The sequence below is a fragment of the Lepisosteus platostomus genome, chromosome 5 (genome assembly GCF_059453375.1).
Source record: "Lepisosteus platostomus isolate fLepPlt1 chromosome 5, fLepPlt1.hap1, whole genome shotgun sequence".
Taxonomy (NCBI): domain Eukaryota; kingdom Metazoa; phylum Chordata; class Actinopteri; order Semionotiformes; family Lepisosteidae; genus Lepisosteus; species Lepisosteus platostomus.
Window position 1 is genome coordinate 7,864,609 of NC_142615.1, and position 18,366 is coordinate 7,882,974.

The 18,366-nt window shown below is 53.2% G+C and overlaps 1 long non-coding RNA gene and 1 other non-coding gene across 2 annotated transcripts; one reads left to right on the forward strand and one right to left on the reverse strand.

The window, feature by feature from the left end:
- Positions 1-3,429: 3,429 nt before the first annotated feature.
- Positions 3,430-11,306, reverse strand: LOC148662967 (uncharacterized). The gene is made up of 2 exons (XR_015937127.1): positions 11,142-11,306; positions 3,430-3,984 (listed from the first exon to the last, which is right to left on the reverse strand). It is a non-coding gene; the product is annotated as an uncharacterized LOC148662967 (long non-coding RNA).
- A 6,579-nt stretch (positions 11,307-17,885) lies between these two features.
- On the forward strand, positions 17,886-17,958 carry trnav-aac (transfer RNA valine (anticodon AAC)). The gene has a single exon. It is a non-coding gene; the product is annotated as a tRNA-Val (tRNA).
- Positions 17,959-18,366: the final 408 nt, after the last annotated feature.

Genomic DNA, 18,366 nt, shown 5'->3' on the forward strand with positions numbered 1-18,366 from the left:
CAGAGCTCACTCAATCACTACAGCAAGCAGAGATCTCTCGGCCATCAGGACTGTGGGGGTCAGTGTGGGGAGCTGTAGGGTATCGGGAGTTTAGGGGTCAGTGTGGGGAGCTGTAGGGTATCGGGAGTTTAGGGGTCAGTGTGAGGAGCTGTAGGGTATCGGGAGTTTAGGGGTCAGTGTGGGGAGCTGTAGGGTATCGGGAGTTTAGGGGTCAGTGTGGGGAGCTGTAGGGTATCGGGAGTTTAGGGGTCAGTGGGGGGAGCTGTAGGGTATCGGGAGTTTAGGGGTCAGTGGGGGGAGCTGTAGGGTAGATGTGGGGCACCGGGCCCACCACAGGGCGGCCGGTCCAGTCTCGCGGAAGGCGACCGGGTCAGACTTACGGAAAAGCACCGGGACTTGGGCCGGGACCTCTCCCGCTGCCAGTCCGGGTTCGGCCTGACCGGTGTGACCTGTGAAGACGCCAAACTGCTCATCTCCGAGACAGCTCTGACCACATAGCCCAGCCCAGTCGTGTCGAGACTAGAGGCCTTGGGCAGTCTCTACAGTGTGTCCAGTGAGAGTGTGGACAGGTGAGTGTGTCCAGTGTGTCCAGAAAGAGTCTGGACAGGTGAGTCTCTACAGTCTGTCCAGTGAGAGTCTGGACAGGTGAGTGTGTACAGTGTGTCCAGTGAGAGTGTGGACAGGTGAGTGTGTACAGTGTGTCCAGTGAGAGTCTGGACAGGTGAGTCTCTACAGTGTTTCCAGTAAGAGTCTGGGACGTCCAGAGGCAATCTGTGCTCTCAGAAGGCCATAATGGACCCGCGACCCTGTCTCTTGAGCCGAGGCGTGTCCTCAGTCAAGATCACCACTGGAAGTGTCTCTCCTCGTCTAGAGGTGTTACCGTGAGACCTGGTCTGTCAAGCGCTTTGCGCTGCTATGTGTGTGAAAGGTGCTCTATCAGTGAAGTTTATTATTATTATTATTATTATTATAATACAGCGAGCACTGCTGGGGGCGGAGAGGCCAGTCGGAGGAGGGCTGGACGCTGGACGCTGGACGGCGGGCGGGAGGGGTGGACTTACGACGCCTCGCCGGGCCCGGGTCCTGCTGCGACCGCGCACGGCCGTGCGGCATCTCTGTCGGTCCATCGTCCTGCCGAGACAAGCAGAGTCACAGAGGGGAGGGGAGGGGGCGGAGAAGAGCCGCCTGTCCTGACTGGAGGAGCTCACCCAGCTCTGTCTGGAGAGGAGCCAGGGTATCAGCTTTGTTCCACACCCCCGCCACCCTCTGTGTACAGAAGAGCCTCCTGTCCTGACTGGAGGAGCTCACCCAGCTGTGTCTGGAGAGAAGCCAGGGTATCGGCTTCAACCACAGGGCTGGGCAGCTTGTTCCCCACCCCCACCACTCTCTGAGTAGAGGTGCACCTCCTCTCAATATCTTTTTACAGCACGATCACACCCATAAGAGTTGAGTAACGGTAAAAAAAACAACTTATTTCTCCACTTATTTTGTTATTTCTCACTTTTGACTGACTTACCGATTTCACGGGGATTCTGAAGAGCGTTTCTGAAGCTGAAACTAACGATCTAAGTCGAAGTAACTTTATTGGAAGAAACACGTATTTAGAAAGGACTATATAGCGCTTTCCTCCTCCTCTTCTCTCTTCACTCCTCTGAGCTCATGGGGCTCCGGCGCCGCCCCCGCTAGAATCCGCCGCTCTGTGACGTCAGGCGGCTCATTGTGACGCCACCGTGACGTCACCCCCGACGCGCTCACGGCTCGGCCGCGAAACAAAAATGGCCGTCATTTTTCACGGTTGTTGTTTTTTTTGGGTGGACATTTTATTTTTCCCAACTCTCGGCGGCCAGCCGGGTGTCCCTGTACGACCCCAGTAGTCGCCACCTCGGACAGGCAGGGGAAACGGGTCCAGCTGTTTCCGGCCCAAGGGTTACAAAAGCTGCACTTGAATTTAAAGACAAAATCACGTCGAGGGCGCATTCAGCACCCCCACGTCCAACACGGGTTTCCGTGGGGTTTGGTTCAGTGAAATTAGCACCCCCCCACCCCCAAGTCAAAGAAAGACCAAACTCCACCCCCCTCTAGCGGCCAAGGGCGGAAATTTCGGGCCACGCCATGTCCAAAAAAAACGGGTTCGCCCCCCTGTCCTGCGGGGAAAAGAGACGCCATTTTCTTTTCCGAGCGCTGCGTGGGACCTCACGACCCCCCCAAAAAAACGGGCTTCGGAGACGAGGAAAACCAGGTACATCGACCTCTCTACAACACCACCCGGTTGTTTCCGTTTCAGACCGTGGGAAAAAAATAAATACAATTTCGCCCCTCACCCACCGCCGCGCAAAAAAACACAACTTCATGCTACAGAAACGGCCTGTGTGAGGGGGGGCACGGGAAAAAAATAAAACCTGCGTGTTTTCGGCAGAGTAAGCTCAGCGGGGAAACTCCCTGAATCTCGGGGTTGCTTCTTGAACCCCGAAAACGACCTTTTTTCTCTCTCTCGTTTTCTTGGTGTCTGGGACGTTCACGAACTCCACCGCGTCGGTGCGATTCCCAGCGGGACTTGAACATAACCCCCCCCCCCCCCCCCCCGTGGAGCCACAGCACCCCGTGTGGCCGAGAGGACCACCACCCGCAGGGCTGAGCTTTTACTGCCGTGTCCCGCTTTCACTCTGGCGATGAAGGAGGGAATCAAGGAGGAGAATTAATATTGTGATCCACCAGTCCATCACAGGACACACACACACCCTGGACAGGACAGCAGTCCATCACAGGACACACACACACTCACACACCCTGGACAGGACACCAGTACATCACAGGATGTTCAGTGCCTCTCTCTAATAAAGTAGAAATGCGACATTAAACTCCGTTCGAAACGGGAGAAATCACCAGGACACGATACACCTTGCTCCGGACGATGGGAGAAGACCTGTACCTTCACGAGTCCGGGTTGTGAAAACTTCTTCTGATAGTTCAAAACGTTTCGAAGAGACTACAGCGCTACCCTGTTTTCCATTTCTATCGTGTATTATTATACAGTCATAAGTATCTGTACTGATCACAGAGTCCCCCTCTCACTGCCAGGACAGGAGCCCAGTGCAGCACGAATAATAATAATAATTAATAAGTCTGGACCCTCCCCTCAGAGCTCTTCCCAGGTCAGGGGGATCCCCTCCAGCCCCCCCAGTGTGCAGCCCCCACCTGGATGATGCTCCAGTCCGCTCAGCACACAGCAGCTCTCAGTGGGGAGGAGAGCAGAGGGATGGAGCCAGTTCAGAGAGGGGGGGGTGATTAGGAGGCCATGATGGGTCAAGACCAGTGGGGGAATCAGGCCAGGACACTGGGGTAAAAACCAAAAGCGAAACAGATTTTTTTTTAAAAAAAATTTATTGATGCTTAACAAAAGGTCATCAGTCCAGTCTGGGGCCCCTCAGCTTCAGTCCAGACTGGGGTCCCTCAGCATCGGTCCAGCACAGTCTGGGGTCCCTCAGCTTCGGTCCAGCACAGTCTGGGGTCCCTCAGCTTCAGTCCAGACTGGGGTCCCTCAGCTTCGGTCCAGCACAGTCTGGTGTCTCTCAGCTCCAGTCCAGTCCAGTCTGGGGTCCCTCAGCTTCAGTCCAGTCCAGTCTGGTGTCCCTCAGCTCCAGTCCAGTCCAGTCTGGGGTCCCTCAGCTTCGGTCCAGCACAGACTGGGGTCCCTCAGCTTCGGTCCAGCACAGTCTGGTGTCCCTCAGCTTCGGTCCAGTCCAGTCTGGGGTCCCTCAGCTTCGGTCCAGCACAGACTGGGGTCCCTCAGCTTCGGTCCAGCACAGTCTGGTGTCCCTCAGCTTCAGTCCAGACTGGGGTCCCTCAGCTTCGGTCCAGCACAGTCTGGTGTCCCTAGGCTCCAATCCAGTCGTCTGGTGTCCCTCAGCTCCAGTCCAGTCCAGTCCAGTCCAGTCCAGTCCAGTCCAGTCCAGATCTTAGCAGGCACAGAACCAGGAAAGGAACCTGGAAAGAATATTGTTATTGCAGGTGTGAGGGACACAGACACAGACGTCACCATGACATCAAACAGCAAGAGGAGACTCCTCCTTGAATCACAGACATGACCGGGCGGCGCCCCCCTGTCTGCTCACCTGCACCTCCTCTTCCTCTTCTTGTCCTTCCCGGCAGCCTGCTCCTCGTCTCCCTCGCTCTTCCTCTCCTGAGCAACGGTCTCCGCCACCTTCATCGGCTCATCTTGATCTTCTGTCTCCACCGACACGCAGCTCAGGGACATCAAAAAGACGCATCGGCGCTTCTGAAGCAGAGACAGGAGAGTCACGTTAAGAGTCGGACTGGACACTCCAGGACATGAACACTGCACTGAGAGAGAGAGGGGTTCATACAGACACACTGACTGGACACTCCAGTACATGAACACTGCACTGAGAGAGAGAGGGGTTCATACAGACACACTGACTGGACACTCCAGGACATGAACACTGCACTGAGAGAGAGAGGGGTTCATACAGACACACTGACTGGACACTCCAGGACATGAACACTGCACTGAGAGAGAGAGGGGTTCATACACACACACTGACTGGACACTCCAGTACATGAACACTGCACTGAGAGAGAGAGGGGTTCATACAGACATTCTGACTGGACACTGGACAGGAGTAAAGAGAGGATCAGAGCATTACCCACCTTCTTTTTCTTCTGTCTCACAGGAGGTGGTGATTGGACCTCCTCCAGCTGGAGTCCGAGGAGGGAGAGAGGGGGCAGGAGAGGGACAGCACAGGGAGAGAAAGAGAGAGACAGGTGAGTCAAGTGTCCCAAGAGCACAGAGACTCTGTTGAGATCATACTCGCAGTGAGTGAGCCTGGGTGTAGCCCACTAATTCTGACCCACTGGACACCACAGGACAGAGAGGAGGAGAGAGACACACTGAGGACAGAGAGGAGGAGGAGAGAGACACTGACAGACAGGGCTGAAAGAGACACTGAGACCCAGGGACAGACAAGACGGCAAAACTCCACCACAGACAGGCCTGGGGGCAGGGTGGGACCAGCACTGACCTCCTTCCTCTCTCCTGCCGGAAGAGCTGTCTCCACCTTCTCTTCCTCCTGCAAGTCAAGAGACAGGCTGAGAGAGAGACGGGCTGGCGGGACATCGGCGAACAGAGCTGAAGTCAGAGAGCAGAGGAGACAGGCCCAGCTGGGACAACGCAGGACAGACAGAGAGACAGACAGGGAGACACACGGAGAGACACAGGGAGAGAGACCCAGCTGGGACAACGCAGGACAGACAGAGAGCAGGGAGACACACGGAGAGAGAGGAGGGAGGGAGACCCAGCTGGGACAACGCAGGACAGACAGAGAGCAGGGAGACACACGGAGAGACACAGGGAGACAGGCCCAGCTGGGACAACGCAGGACAGACAGAGAGCAGGAAGACATGGAAAGACACAGGGAGAGAGACAGGGAGAGAGGGACAGACACAGAGAAAAAGAGAGACTCAGACAGAAGGACAGAAAGACAGAAAGAGAGAAGTACAGATGGACAAAAAGACAGAGAAAAGGACAGAAAGACAGAGAAAAGGACAGAAAGACAGATGGACAGAGAAAAGGATAAATAGAGTGATGGATAGAAAGACAGAAAAGGACAGAAAGACAGATGGACAGAGAAAAGAACAGAAAGACAGAAGGACAGAGAAAAGGACAGAAGGACAGGACAGAGAAAAGGACAGATGGACAGAGGGACAGATGGACTGAAGGATAGATGGACAGACGGACAGACGGACAGACGGACAGACGGACAGACTCTGCCCCACTTGCCTCGTCAGACATCTCCGCCTCTCTCCTTGCCCTCCGCACCGGGGAGCCCCAGGCGGGGCCTGGCGGGGCCGGGCGGGCGATGGGGGGCAGGACGGGCGGGGGCAGGGGCAGGGGCACCGCCCCGGGCAGCAGGGGGGGCTCGAGGGGCATGGCGGGGAAGAAGGGGGGGCGGCGGGGCGGGGCGGGCAGGGGCCTGAGGGGGCCGGAGGGGGGGGCCGGGGGCGGGGAGCGGAGGGGGCTCTCGGGCGAGGAGGGGGGGGACACCGAGCGGAACGAGCTGGGCGAGCCCGAGCGGGACGAGCCGGGCGACCCCGGGAGCTCCAGCTGCAGCTCGGCCGCCCTCTCCAGCTTCTGGACGAGCTCGGGGAGACACGAAGACACCACAGGATTCTGTCCAGCGGGGAGAGGGGGAGACACAACGCAGGGGGGATGAGGAGCAGAGACTACGCCTGGACAGGTGAGTGTGTACAGTGTGTCCAGTGAGAATGTGGACAGGTGAGTGTGTACAGTGTGTCCAGTCAGAGTCTGGACAGGCGAGTGTGTCCAGTGTGTCCAGTAAGAGTGTGGACAGGTGTGTCCAACAGTAAGAAGCTGTCTTACCCTGTAACCCAGCTCAGGGGTGTTAGGGGGTGCTCTGTCTCCTACCCAGATCTCACCTTCAGGTCGTGTGAAATGCCGGACCACTAGGAGACGCTGGAAACGAGGACACAAGACAGAGGTCAGGTCCACAGAGCTCACTCAATCACCACAGCAAGCAGAGACCTCTCGGCCATCAGGACTGTGGGGGTCAGAGTGGGGAGCTGTAGGGTATCGAGAGTTTAGGGGTCAGTGTGGGGAGCTGTAGGGTATCGGGAGTTTAGGGGTCAGTGTGGGGAGCTGTAGGGTATCTTGAGTTTAGGGGTCAGAGTGGGGAGCTGTAGGGTATCGGGAGTTTAGGGGTCAGAGTGGGGAGTTGTAGGGTATCGGGAGTTTAGGGGTCAGTGTGGGGGGCTGTAGGGTATCGGGAGTTTAGGGGTCAGTGTGGGGAGCTGTAGGGTATCGGGAGTTTAGGGGTCAGTGTGGGGAGCTGTAGGGTATCGGGAGTTTAGGGGTCAGTGGGGGGAGCTGTAGGGTAGATGTGGGGCACCGGGCCCACCACAGGGCGGCCGGTCCAGTCTCGCGGAAGGCGACCGGGTCAGACTTACGGAAAAGCACCGGGACTTGGGCCGGGACCTCTCCCGCTGCCAGTCCGGGTTCGGCCTGACCGGTGTGACCTGTGAAGACGCCAAACAGCCCATCTCCGAGACACCTCTGACCACATAGCCCAGCCCAGTCTTGTCGCGACTAGGGGCCTTGGGCAGTCTCTACAGTGTGTCCAGTGAGAGTGTGGACAGGTGAGTGTGTCCAGTGTGTCCAGTAAGAGTCTGGACAGGTGAGTCTCTACAGTGTGTCCAGTGAGAGTCTGGACAGGTGAGTGTGTACAGTGTGTCCAGTGAGAGTGTGGACAGGTGAGTGTGTACAGTGTGTCCAGTGAGAGTCTGGACAGGTGAGTGTGTCCAGTGTGTCCAGTAAGAGTCTGGACAGGTGAGTCTCTACAGTGTGTCCAGTAAGACTCTGGACAGGTGAGTGTGTACAGTGTGTCCAGTGAGAGTCTGGACAGATGAGTGTGTACAGTGTGTCCAGTGAGAGTGTGGACAGGTGAGTGTGTACAGTGTGTCCAGTGAGAGTCTGGACAGGTGAGTCTCCACAGTGTGTCCAGTAAGAGTCTGGACAGGTGAGTGTGTACAGTGTGTCCAGTGAGAGTGTGGACAGGTGAGTGTGTACAGTGTGTCCAGTGAGAGTGTGGACAGGTGAGTCTCTACAGTGTGTCCAGTGAGAGTCTGGACAGGTGAGTCTGTACAGTGTGTCCAGGAAGAGTCTGGGACATCCAGAGGCAATCTGTGCTCTCAGAAGGCCATAATGGACCCGCGACCCTGTCTCTTGAGCCGAGGCGTGTCCTCAGTCAAGATCACCACTGGAAGTGTCTCTCCTCGTCTGGAGGTGTTACCGTGAGACCTGGTCTGTCAAGCGCTTTGCGCTGCTATGTGTGTGAAAGGTGCTCTATCAGTGAAGTTTATTATTATTATTATAATACAGCGAGCGCTGCTGGGGGCGGAGAGGCCAGTCGGAGGAGGGCTGGACGCTGGACGCTGGACGGCGGGCGGGAGGGGTGGACTTACGATGCCTCGCCGGGCCCGGGTCCTGCTGCGACCGCGCACGGCCGTGAGGCATCTCTGTCGGTCCATCGTCCTGCCGAGACAAGCAGAGTCACAGAGCGGAGGGCAGGGGGCGGAGCCATACAGCTGAGCGGCTTGTTCCCCACCCCCGCCCTCCTCTGTGTACAGAAGAGCCTCCTGTCCTGACTGGAGGACCTCACCCAGCTGTGTCTGGAGAGGAGCCAGGGTATCAGCTTTGTTCCACACCCCCGCCACTCTCTGTGTAGAGGTGCACCTCCTCTCAATATCTTTTTACAGCACGATCACACCCATAAGAGTTGAGTAACGGTAAAAAAAACAACTTATTTCTCCACTTATTTTGTAATTTCTCGCCAGCGGCACTTTTGACTGACTTACCGATTTCACGGGGATTCTGAAGAGCGATTCTGAAGATGAAACTAACGATCTAAGTCGAAGTAACTTTATTGGAAGAAACACGTGTTTAGAAAAGACTATATAGCGCTTTCCTCCTCTCTCTTCACTCCTCTGAGCTCACGGTGCTCTGGCGCCGCCCCGCGCTAGAATCCGCCGCTCTGTGACGTCAGGCGGCTCATTGTGACGCCCCCGTGACGTCGCCCCAAACGCGCTCACGGCTCGGCCGCGAAACAAAAATGGCCGACATTTTTCACGGTTGCTGTTTTTTTTTGGGTGGACATTTTATTTTTCCAACTCTCGGCGGCCAGCCGGGTGTCCCTGTACGACCCCGGTAGTCGCCACCTCGGACAGGCAGGGGAAACGGGTCCAGGTGTTTCCGGCCCAAGGGTTACAAAAGCTGCACTTGAATTTAAAGACAAAATCACGTCGAGGGCGCATTCAGCACCCCCACGTCCAACACGGGTTTCCGTGGGGTTTGGTTCAGTGAAATTAGACCCCCCCCCCCCCGACCCCCAAATCAAAGAAAGAAAACCAGGCACGTCGACCTCTCTACAACACCACCCGGCTGTTTCTGTTTCAAACCGTGGGAAAAAAATAAATAAAATTTCGCCCCTCACCCACCGCCGCGCAAAAAAACACAACTTTACGCTACAGAAACGGCCTGTGTGAGGGGGGCACGGGAAAAAAAATAAAACCTGCGTGTTTTCGGCAGAGTAAGCTCAGCGGGGAAACTCCCTGAATCTCGGGGTTGCTTCTTGAACCCCAAAAACGACCTTTTTTCTCTCTCTCGTTTTCTTGGTGTCTGGGACGTTCACGAACTCCGCCGCGTCGGTGCGATTCCCAGCGGGACTTGAACATAACCCCCCCCCCCCCAGTGGGGCCACAGCGCCCCTGTGTGGCCGAGAGGACCACCACCCGCAGGGCTGAGCTTTTACTGCCGTGTCCCGCTTTCACTCTGGCGGGAGGGAGTCAAGCAGGAGAATTAATATTGTGATCCACCAGTCCATCACAGGACACACACACACCCTGGACAGGACACTAGTCCTTCACAGGATACAAGTCCATTACAGTACACACACACACCCTGGAAAGGACAGCAGACCATCACAGGACACACACACACACTCACACACCCTGGACAGGACAGCAGTCCTTCACAGGATATAAGTCCATTACAGTACACACACACACCCTGGAAAGGACAGCAGACCATCACAGGACACACACACACACTCACACACCCTGGACAGGACAGCAGTCCATCACAGGACACACACACACTCACACACCCTGGACAGGACACCAGCCCATCACAGGACACACACAGACTCATACACCCTGGACAGGACAGCAGTCCAACACAGGACACACACACACTCACACACCCTGGACAGGACACCAGTCCATCACAGGATGTTCAGTGCCTCTCTCTAATAAAGTAGAAACGCAACATTAAACTCTGTTCAAAACGGGAGCAATCACCAGGACACCATACACCTTGCTCCGGCCGAAAGGAGATGACCTGTACCTTCATGAGTCTGGGTTGTGAAAACTTCTTCTGGCAGTTCAAAACGTTTCGAAGAGACTACAGCGCTACCCTGTGTTCCATTTCTATCGTGTATTATTATACAGTCATAAGTATCTGTACTGATCACAGAGTCCCCCTCTCACTGCCAGGACTGAAGCCCAGTGCAGCACGAATAATAATAATAATTAATAAGTCTGGACCCTCCCCTCAGAGCTCTTCCCAGCTCTTCCCAGGTCAGGGGGATCCCCTCCAGTCCCCCCAGTGTGCAGCCCCCACCTGGATGATGCTCCAGTCCGCTCAGCACACAGCAGCTCTCAGTGGGGAGGAGAGCAGAGGGATGGAGCCAGTTCAGAGACAGGGGTGATTAGGAGGCCATGATGGGTCAAGACCAGGGGGGGAATCAGGCCAGGACACTGGGGTAACACCCCTACTCTTCTCCAGTTTTTCCCAGGAGTCTCCCCTCCAGGTACTGACCAGGCTCCCACCTGCTGGGCTCCAGTTTTCCACAGTCCAGTCTGGGGTCCCTCAGCTTCAGTCCAGACTGGGGTCTGGGGTCCCTCAGCTTCAGTCCAGTCCAGTTTGGGGCCCCCCAGCTTCAGTCCAGTCTGGGGCCCCTTAGCTTCAGTCCAGTGCAGTCTGGGGCCCCTCAGCTTCAGTCCAGTCCAGTCTGGTGTCCCTCAGCTCCAGTCCAACGCAGTCTGGGGCCCCTCAGCTCCAGTCCAGTCCAGACTGGGGTCCCTCAGCTTCGGTCCAGCGCAGACTGGGGTCCCTCAGCTTCGGTCCAGCGCAGACTGGGGTCCCTCAGCTTCGGTCCAGCAAAGTCTGGGGCCCCTCAGCTTCGGTCCAGTCCAGTCTGGGGCCCCTCAGCTCCGGTCCAGCACAGTTTGGGGTCCCTCAGCTTCAGTCCAGCACAGTCTGGGGTCCCTCAGCGTCAGTCCAGCACAGTCTGGGGTCCCTCAGCTTCGGTCCAGCACAGTTTGGGGTCCCTCAGCTTCAGTCCAGACTGGTGTCCCTCAGCTCCAGTTCAGTCCAGTCCAGTCCAGTCCAGATCTTAGCAGGCACAGAACCAGGAAAGGAACCTGGAAAGAATATTGTTATTGCAGGTGTGAGGGACACAGACACAGACGTCACCATGACATCAAACAGCAAGAGGAGACTCCTCCTTGAATCACAGACACGACCGGGCGGCGCCCCCCTGTCTGCTCACCTGCCCCTCCTCTTCCTCTTCTTGTCCTTCCCGGCAGCCTGCTCCTCCTCTCCCTCGCTCTTCCTCTCCTGACCCACGGTCTCCGCCGCCTCCATCGGCTCGTCCTGATCATCTGTCTCCACCGACACGCAGCTCAGGGAGTTTAAAAAGACGCACCAGCGCTTCTGAAGCAGAGACAGGAGAGTCACGTTAAGAGTCGGACTGGACACTCCAGGACATGAACACTGCACTGAGAGAGAGAGAGGGGTTCATACAGACACATGACTGGACACTCCAGTACATGAACACTGCACTGAGAGAGAGAGGGGTTCATACAGACACACTGACTGGACACTCCAGTACATGAACACTGCACTGAGAGAGAGAGGGGTTCATACAGACACACTGACTGGACACTCCAGGACATGAACACTACACTAAGAGAGAGAGGGGTTCATACAGACACACTGACTGGACACTAGACAGGAGTAAAGAGAGGATCAGAGCATTACCCACCTTCTTTTTCTGCTGTCTCAGAGGAGGTGGTGATTGGACCTCCTCCAGCTGGAGTCCAAAGAGGGAGAGAGGGGGCAGGAGAGGGACAGCACAGGGAGAGAAAGAGAGAGACAGGTGAGTCAAGTGTCCCAAGAGCACAGAGACTCTGCTGAGATCACACTCGCAGTGAGTGACACCGACACTAACCAGCCTCAGGACAGCACTGCTAGAGCACCACAACCCAGACTCAACCACATCACAGCACAGATCAAACAGCAATATCTCACACACTGGGACACACACACACAAACACAACATAAACTGGAATGCTACAGAACCTTACACAGACAATACACACTAGCTGAATATTTGACCAAAATAAAAAATAACAAACAGAAACAGACCCTGACGAAGTACAGGCTCAGTGACCACAACCTGGCCATAGAAACTGGGCGACACAGGCAGACCTGGCTGCCCAGAGAGGACAGGCTGTGCTCCCACTGCCAGCGGGGAGAAATAGAGACAGAGGTGCACTTCCTACTGCACTGTGAAAGATACTCTGGGATTAGAGAAACATTCTTCCCGAAATTCAGAAATCTAATCCCAGAGTTCCCACACCTGCCAGAATCACAACGGGTCCCAATCCTACTGGGAGAGGGATGAGGGAACTCAGTTGATCTGGCAGCCCAGTATGTGATCTCCTGTCACAGCCTGAGGAACAGTGAGTCTGTCTCCCAATAATGCTCCAGCCTCCTACACTATATGTCAATATTTTATAATATGTCTTTGTTGTAAATGTCTGTAACATGTCTGCGTTACGCAGAGAGTGGCGGGGGTTGGATGTCAAGGCCTGACGATACCGCATTACGCAGAGAGTGGAGGGGTGGGATGTCAAGGCCTGACGACACTGCTTTATGCAGAGAATGGAGGGGTGGGTGTCTGGGCCATACGACACTTCTTTATTCAGAGAGTGGAGGGGGTGGGATGTCAGGGCTAGATGACACTGCTTTACACAGAGAGTGGAGAGGTGGGTGTCAAGGCTATACGACAGTGCTTTCCGCAGAGAGTGGTGGGGGTGTGATGTCAGGGCCATACAACAGTGCTTTACACAGAGAGTGGTGGGGGTGGGATGCCAGGGCCATATGACACTGCTTTACACAGAGAGTGGTGGGGCTAGGATGTCAGGGCCATATGACACTGCTTTACACAGAGAGTGGTGGGGGTGGGATGTCAGGGCTATACGACAGTGCTTTCGGCAGAGAGTGGTGGGGGTGTGATGTCAGGGCCATACGACACTTCTTTACGCAGGGAGTGGCAGGGGTGGGATGTCAGGGCCTGATGATACTAGTTTACACAGTTAGTGGTGGGGGTGGGATGTCAGGGCCATACGACACTTCTTTATGCAGAGAGTGACAGGGCTTGACGACACTGCTTTATGCAAAAAATGGAGGGGTGGGTGTCAGGGCTATATGACAGTGCTTTCCTCAGAGAGTGGTGGGGGTGTAATGTCAGGGCCATACAGCAGTGCTTTACACAGAGAGTGGTGGGGGTGGGATGTCAGGGCCATATGACACTGCTTTACACAGAGAGTGGCGGGGGTGGGATATCAGGGCCTGACAACACAGCTTAACGCAGAGTGTGTCAGGGTTATACGGCACTGCTTAACGCAGAGAGTGGTGGGGGTGTGATGTCAGGGCCATACGACAGTGCTTTACACAGAGAGTGGCGGGGGAGGGATGTCAGGGCTTGACAACACTGCTTTATGTAGAGAGTGGAGGGGAGAGTTTCAGGGCCATAAGACACTGCTTTATGCAGAGAGTGGAGGGATTGGTGTCAGGGCCATACGACACTACTTTACACAGAGAGTGGCGGGTGTGGGATGTCAGGTCCTGACGATACTAATTTACGTAGACAGTGGCGGGGGTGGGATGTCAGGGCCTGACGACACTGCTTTATTCAAAGAGTGGAGGGGTGGCTGTCAGGGCTATACGACAGTGTTTAATGCAGAGAGTGGAGGGATGGGTGTCAGGGCTATACGACACTTCTTTACGCAGGGAGTGGCAGGGGTGGGATGTCAGGGCCTGACGATACTTATTTACGCAGAGAGTGGCAGGGGTGGGATGTCAGGGCCTGAAGATACTGCTTTTCGCAGAGAGCGGAGGAGGTGGGATACGACCTCTCAGTGGGGCCAGCAGGGGGCACTCACCCTGCGGTCTGTGTGGGTCTTAATGCCCCAGTGTAGTGACGGGGGACACGACCTGGCCCACCAGCAACGAGCAGGTTACCAGATCTAGACAAAGGGGGCAACTCTTAGTCGTATGAGCTTAGTCACACATCGCAGCGATTAAAAAAACAAAACAAACATATTATGTCTGTTACTAACGACTTTTTTTTCCTACATTGAAAGTCTCTTTCCCGGGTGATTTTCTAGCGCGACTGGGGCTCTTCATTTCTCCTCAGTGTCTCATCGCGGGCGGATTTGAAACAGACCACAGAAGGTGGTCACACACTATATTATTATTGAGAGACAGGCTCACTGTACCTCAGGCTGGGACAGTAGATCACACTGTATTATTATTATTAATATTATTGAGAGTCTGGCTCACTGTTCCCCAGGCTGGGACAGGAGATCCCACACTGTATTATTATTATTGAGAGACAGGCTTACTCTCTGTTCCTCAAGCTGAGACAGGACATCACATACTGTATTATTATTGATTGACAGGCTCACTGTTCCTCAGGCTGGGACAGGAGATCACACACTGTATTATTATTATTGAGAGACAAGCTCACTGTCTGTTCCTCAGGCTGGGACAGAGGATCACACACTGTATTATTATTATTTAGAGACAGGCTCACTGTCTGTTCCTCAGAGTTGGACAGGAGATCCCACACTGAATTATTATTATAGAGAGACAGGCTCACTGTATGTTCCCCAGGCTGGGTCAGGAGCTCACACAGTATTATTATAATTATTGAGAGACAGTCTCACTGTCTGTTCCTCAGTCTTGGACAGGAGATCACACACTGTATTATTATTATTGAGAGACAGGCTCACTGTCTGTTCCCCAGGCTGGGACAGGAGATAACACTGTATTATTATTGAGAGACAAACTCACTGTCTGTTCCTCAGGCTGGGACAGTAGATCACACTGTATTATTATTATTGAGAGTCTGGCTCACTGTTCCCCAGGCTGGGACAGGAGATCCCACACTATATTATTATTATTTAGAGACAGACTCACTGTCGTTTCCTCGGTCTGGGACAGATGGTCATACACTGTATTATTATTGAGACAGGCTCACTGTCTGTTCCTCAATCTGGGACAGTAGATCACATTGTATTATTATTATTAATATTATTGAGAGTCTGGCACACTGTTCCCCAGGCTGGGACAGGAGATCCCACACTGTATTATTATTATTTTGAGACAGGCTCACTGTTTGTTCCTCAGGCTGGGACAGGAGATCACACACTGTATTATTATTATTGAGAGACAAGCTTACTCTCTGTTCCTCAGGCGAAGACAGGACATCACATACTGTATTATTATGGATTGACAGGCTCATTGTTCCTCAGGCTGGGACAGGAGATCAGACACTGTATTATTATTATAGTGAGACAGGCTCACTGTATATTCCCCAGGCTGGGACAGGAGGTCATACATTATATTATTATTATAGAGAGACAGGCTCACTGTATGTTCCACAAGCTGAGACAGGAATTCACACTGTATTATTATTATTGAGAGACAGGCTCACTGTCTGTTCCTCAGGCTGGGACAGAGGATCACACACTGTATTATTATTGAGAGACAGGCTCACTCTCTGTTCCTCAGGCTGGGACAGGAGATCACACATTGGCTTGTTATTGAGAGGCAGGCTCACTGTCTGTTCCTCAGGCTGGGACAGGAGATCACACACTGTATTATTATTATTGAGAGACAGGCTCACTGTCTGTTTCTCAGGCTGGGACAGGAGATCACACACTGTATTATTATTATTGACAGATAGGCTGACTGTCTGTTCCTCAGAATGGGACAGGAGATCACACACTGTATTACTATTATTGACAGATCGGCTCACTGTGTCTTCGCTTGGGCTTGAACAGGAGATCACACACTGGATTATTATTATTGAGAGACAGGCTCACAGTCTGTTCCTCAGGCTGGGACAGGAAATCACACACTCTATTATTATTATTGAGAGACAGGCTCACTGTCTGTTCCTCAGGCTAGGGTAGGATATCACACACTGTATTATTAGTATTGAGAGACAGGCTCAGTGTTCCCCAGGCCGGGAAAGGAGATAACACATTGTATTTTTATGATTGAGAGACAGGCTCACTGTTCCTCAGGCTGGGACAGGAGTTCAAACTGTATTATTATTATTATTGAGAGACAAGCTCACTGTTCCTCAGGCTGGGACAGGAAATGACACACTGTATTATTATTATTGAGAGACAAGCTCACTGTTCCCCAGGCTGGGACAGGAGGTCATACTCTGTATTATTATTATTGAGAGACAAGCTCACTGTTCCTCAGGCTGGGACAGGAGATCACAAACTGTATTATTATTATAGAGAGACCTGCTCTTTCCTGACTGTTCCTTAGGCTGGGACAGCAGGTCATAATCTGCTTTTTTATTATTGAGAGACTGGCTCACTCCTGTCTGTTCCTCAGGTTGGGAAAGGAGATCACACACTGTATTATTATTATTGAGAGACGGGCTCACTGTCTGTTCCTCTGACTGGGGCAGGAAATGACACACTGTATAATTAGTATTGAGAGACAGGCTCAGTGTTCCCCAGGCTGAGACAGGAGATCACACACTGTATTATTATTATTGAGTATCTGGTTCACTGTTCCTCAGGCTGGGGCAGGATATCACACACTGTATTATTAGTATTGAGAGACAGCCTCAGTGTTCCCCAGGCTTGGACAGCAGATCACACACTGTATTATTAGTATTGAGATACAGACTCACTGTCTGTTCCTCCTGCTGGGACTGGAGATCACACACTATTCTATTATTACTGAGGGACATGCTCACTGTTTGTCCTTCAGACTGGGACAGGACATTCCACACTAGGTTATCATTATTGAGAGACAGGCTCGCTGTCTGTTCCTCAGGCTAGTACAGGAGATCACGCACTGTATTATTATTATTTAGATACAGGCTCACTGTGTGTTCCTCTGGCTGGGACAGTAGATCACACTGTATTATAATTATTGAGAGGCTGACTCACTGTTTCCCAGGCTGGGACAGGAGATCACACACTGTATTATTATTGAGAGACAGGCTCACTGTCTGTTCCTCTGGCTGGGGCAGGGAATCACACACTGTATTATTAGTATTATTAAGAGACAGGCTCGCTGTCTGCTCCTCAGGCTGGAACAGGATATCACACACTGTTGTAGTGTTCTCTCACGAGGCACCAGTTCTGTAGGGGTTTGGGCATTTACTGGGACAATTATTTTGTGGCAGTAAATCACAAAATTGATTATTTTAATGGTCTTAGAATCCAACCATGCGACATAACTCAAACAACGCACACACAGGTACTAATACACGAGGATACATTTGTTAATATATAGAATATGCATGCAAACCTAACAGATCTTATCGTAAGGGTTATCAGAATACAAAAGATATAAATTCATTCAGTTACAAAGAGTTACACATATCAAGAGGACATAAGTTCTTTATATCATTCATTTAGACCGTTTCGTAATTGAACTTGTTTACAACTTCTACATGAGATACTCAAAACAAGTACATAACCCTTAGGAATTAATTTGATATCAACTGGTTGGGAGCAGTAATGCAATAAGGTTGAATACTCACTGCCGGGGGGGCCCTTTTCTCACCGTTTCCGTAGTGCAGCGGTTATCACGTTTGCGTCACACGCGAAAAATCCCCGGTTCGAAACAGCCTCGTTTTGTATGCTCCTGTACTTCACTTGAACGACCGGTCACATGTTCCTTTCCTTCTGAGTGACGTTCCTGCAACACTCTCCCGCTCCTCTTGGTGCGCTCATGCCGCAACACAGGAAGGCTGGAGCAGGTGGCTGTGTGCTCTTTGCACCGCCGAAATAGCTCAGCTGGGAGAGCGTTAGACTGAAGATCTAAAGATCCCTGGTTCGATCCTGGGTTTCGGCATTTTGTTTCATCGCGCCCTTTGTTCCTCTCTCCAGCGCCCCCTGCCTAAAGTGACGCGTCCCTTTCTCAGCCCGAAACGCAAGCGAGACACCAGCAGCAGTCCCTACAGGTTTCCGTAGTGTAGCGGCTATCACGTTCGCCTAACACGCGAAAGGTCCCCGGTTCGAGACCGGGCGGAAACAGCCTCGTTTTGCACGCTCCTGTACTTCACAGAGGTCTTGAGCGACCGGTCATTTGTTCCCAATGTATTTCCGGTGCCTTCGTGCACTCTTGTACCAAACGCACGTTCCTTCTGTATGCGGAGCCGATCATTTGCAATTGGGCTGTGCCGACAGACCAGGACGAGCTCTGTCGGCTCAAAAGCAGCGCAGGACCTGCAAGAACAACAGAAAGATTAGCATCCAGCGGGGGCCTCTTAGTGAGCCCAAGAGCTCATCAAGAATCGGCTCCAGCAACAGGGCTGGGCGCATTGTTCCATTCTCCGCCCACTCTCGGTGTAAACAAGTCCCTCCTGGTCTCTGCTTGAAATGCACTTTCCTGCGTTTGCTTTGGTGTAACTGGCTTCCCCTGCATGGGCGAATGTGAAGAAG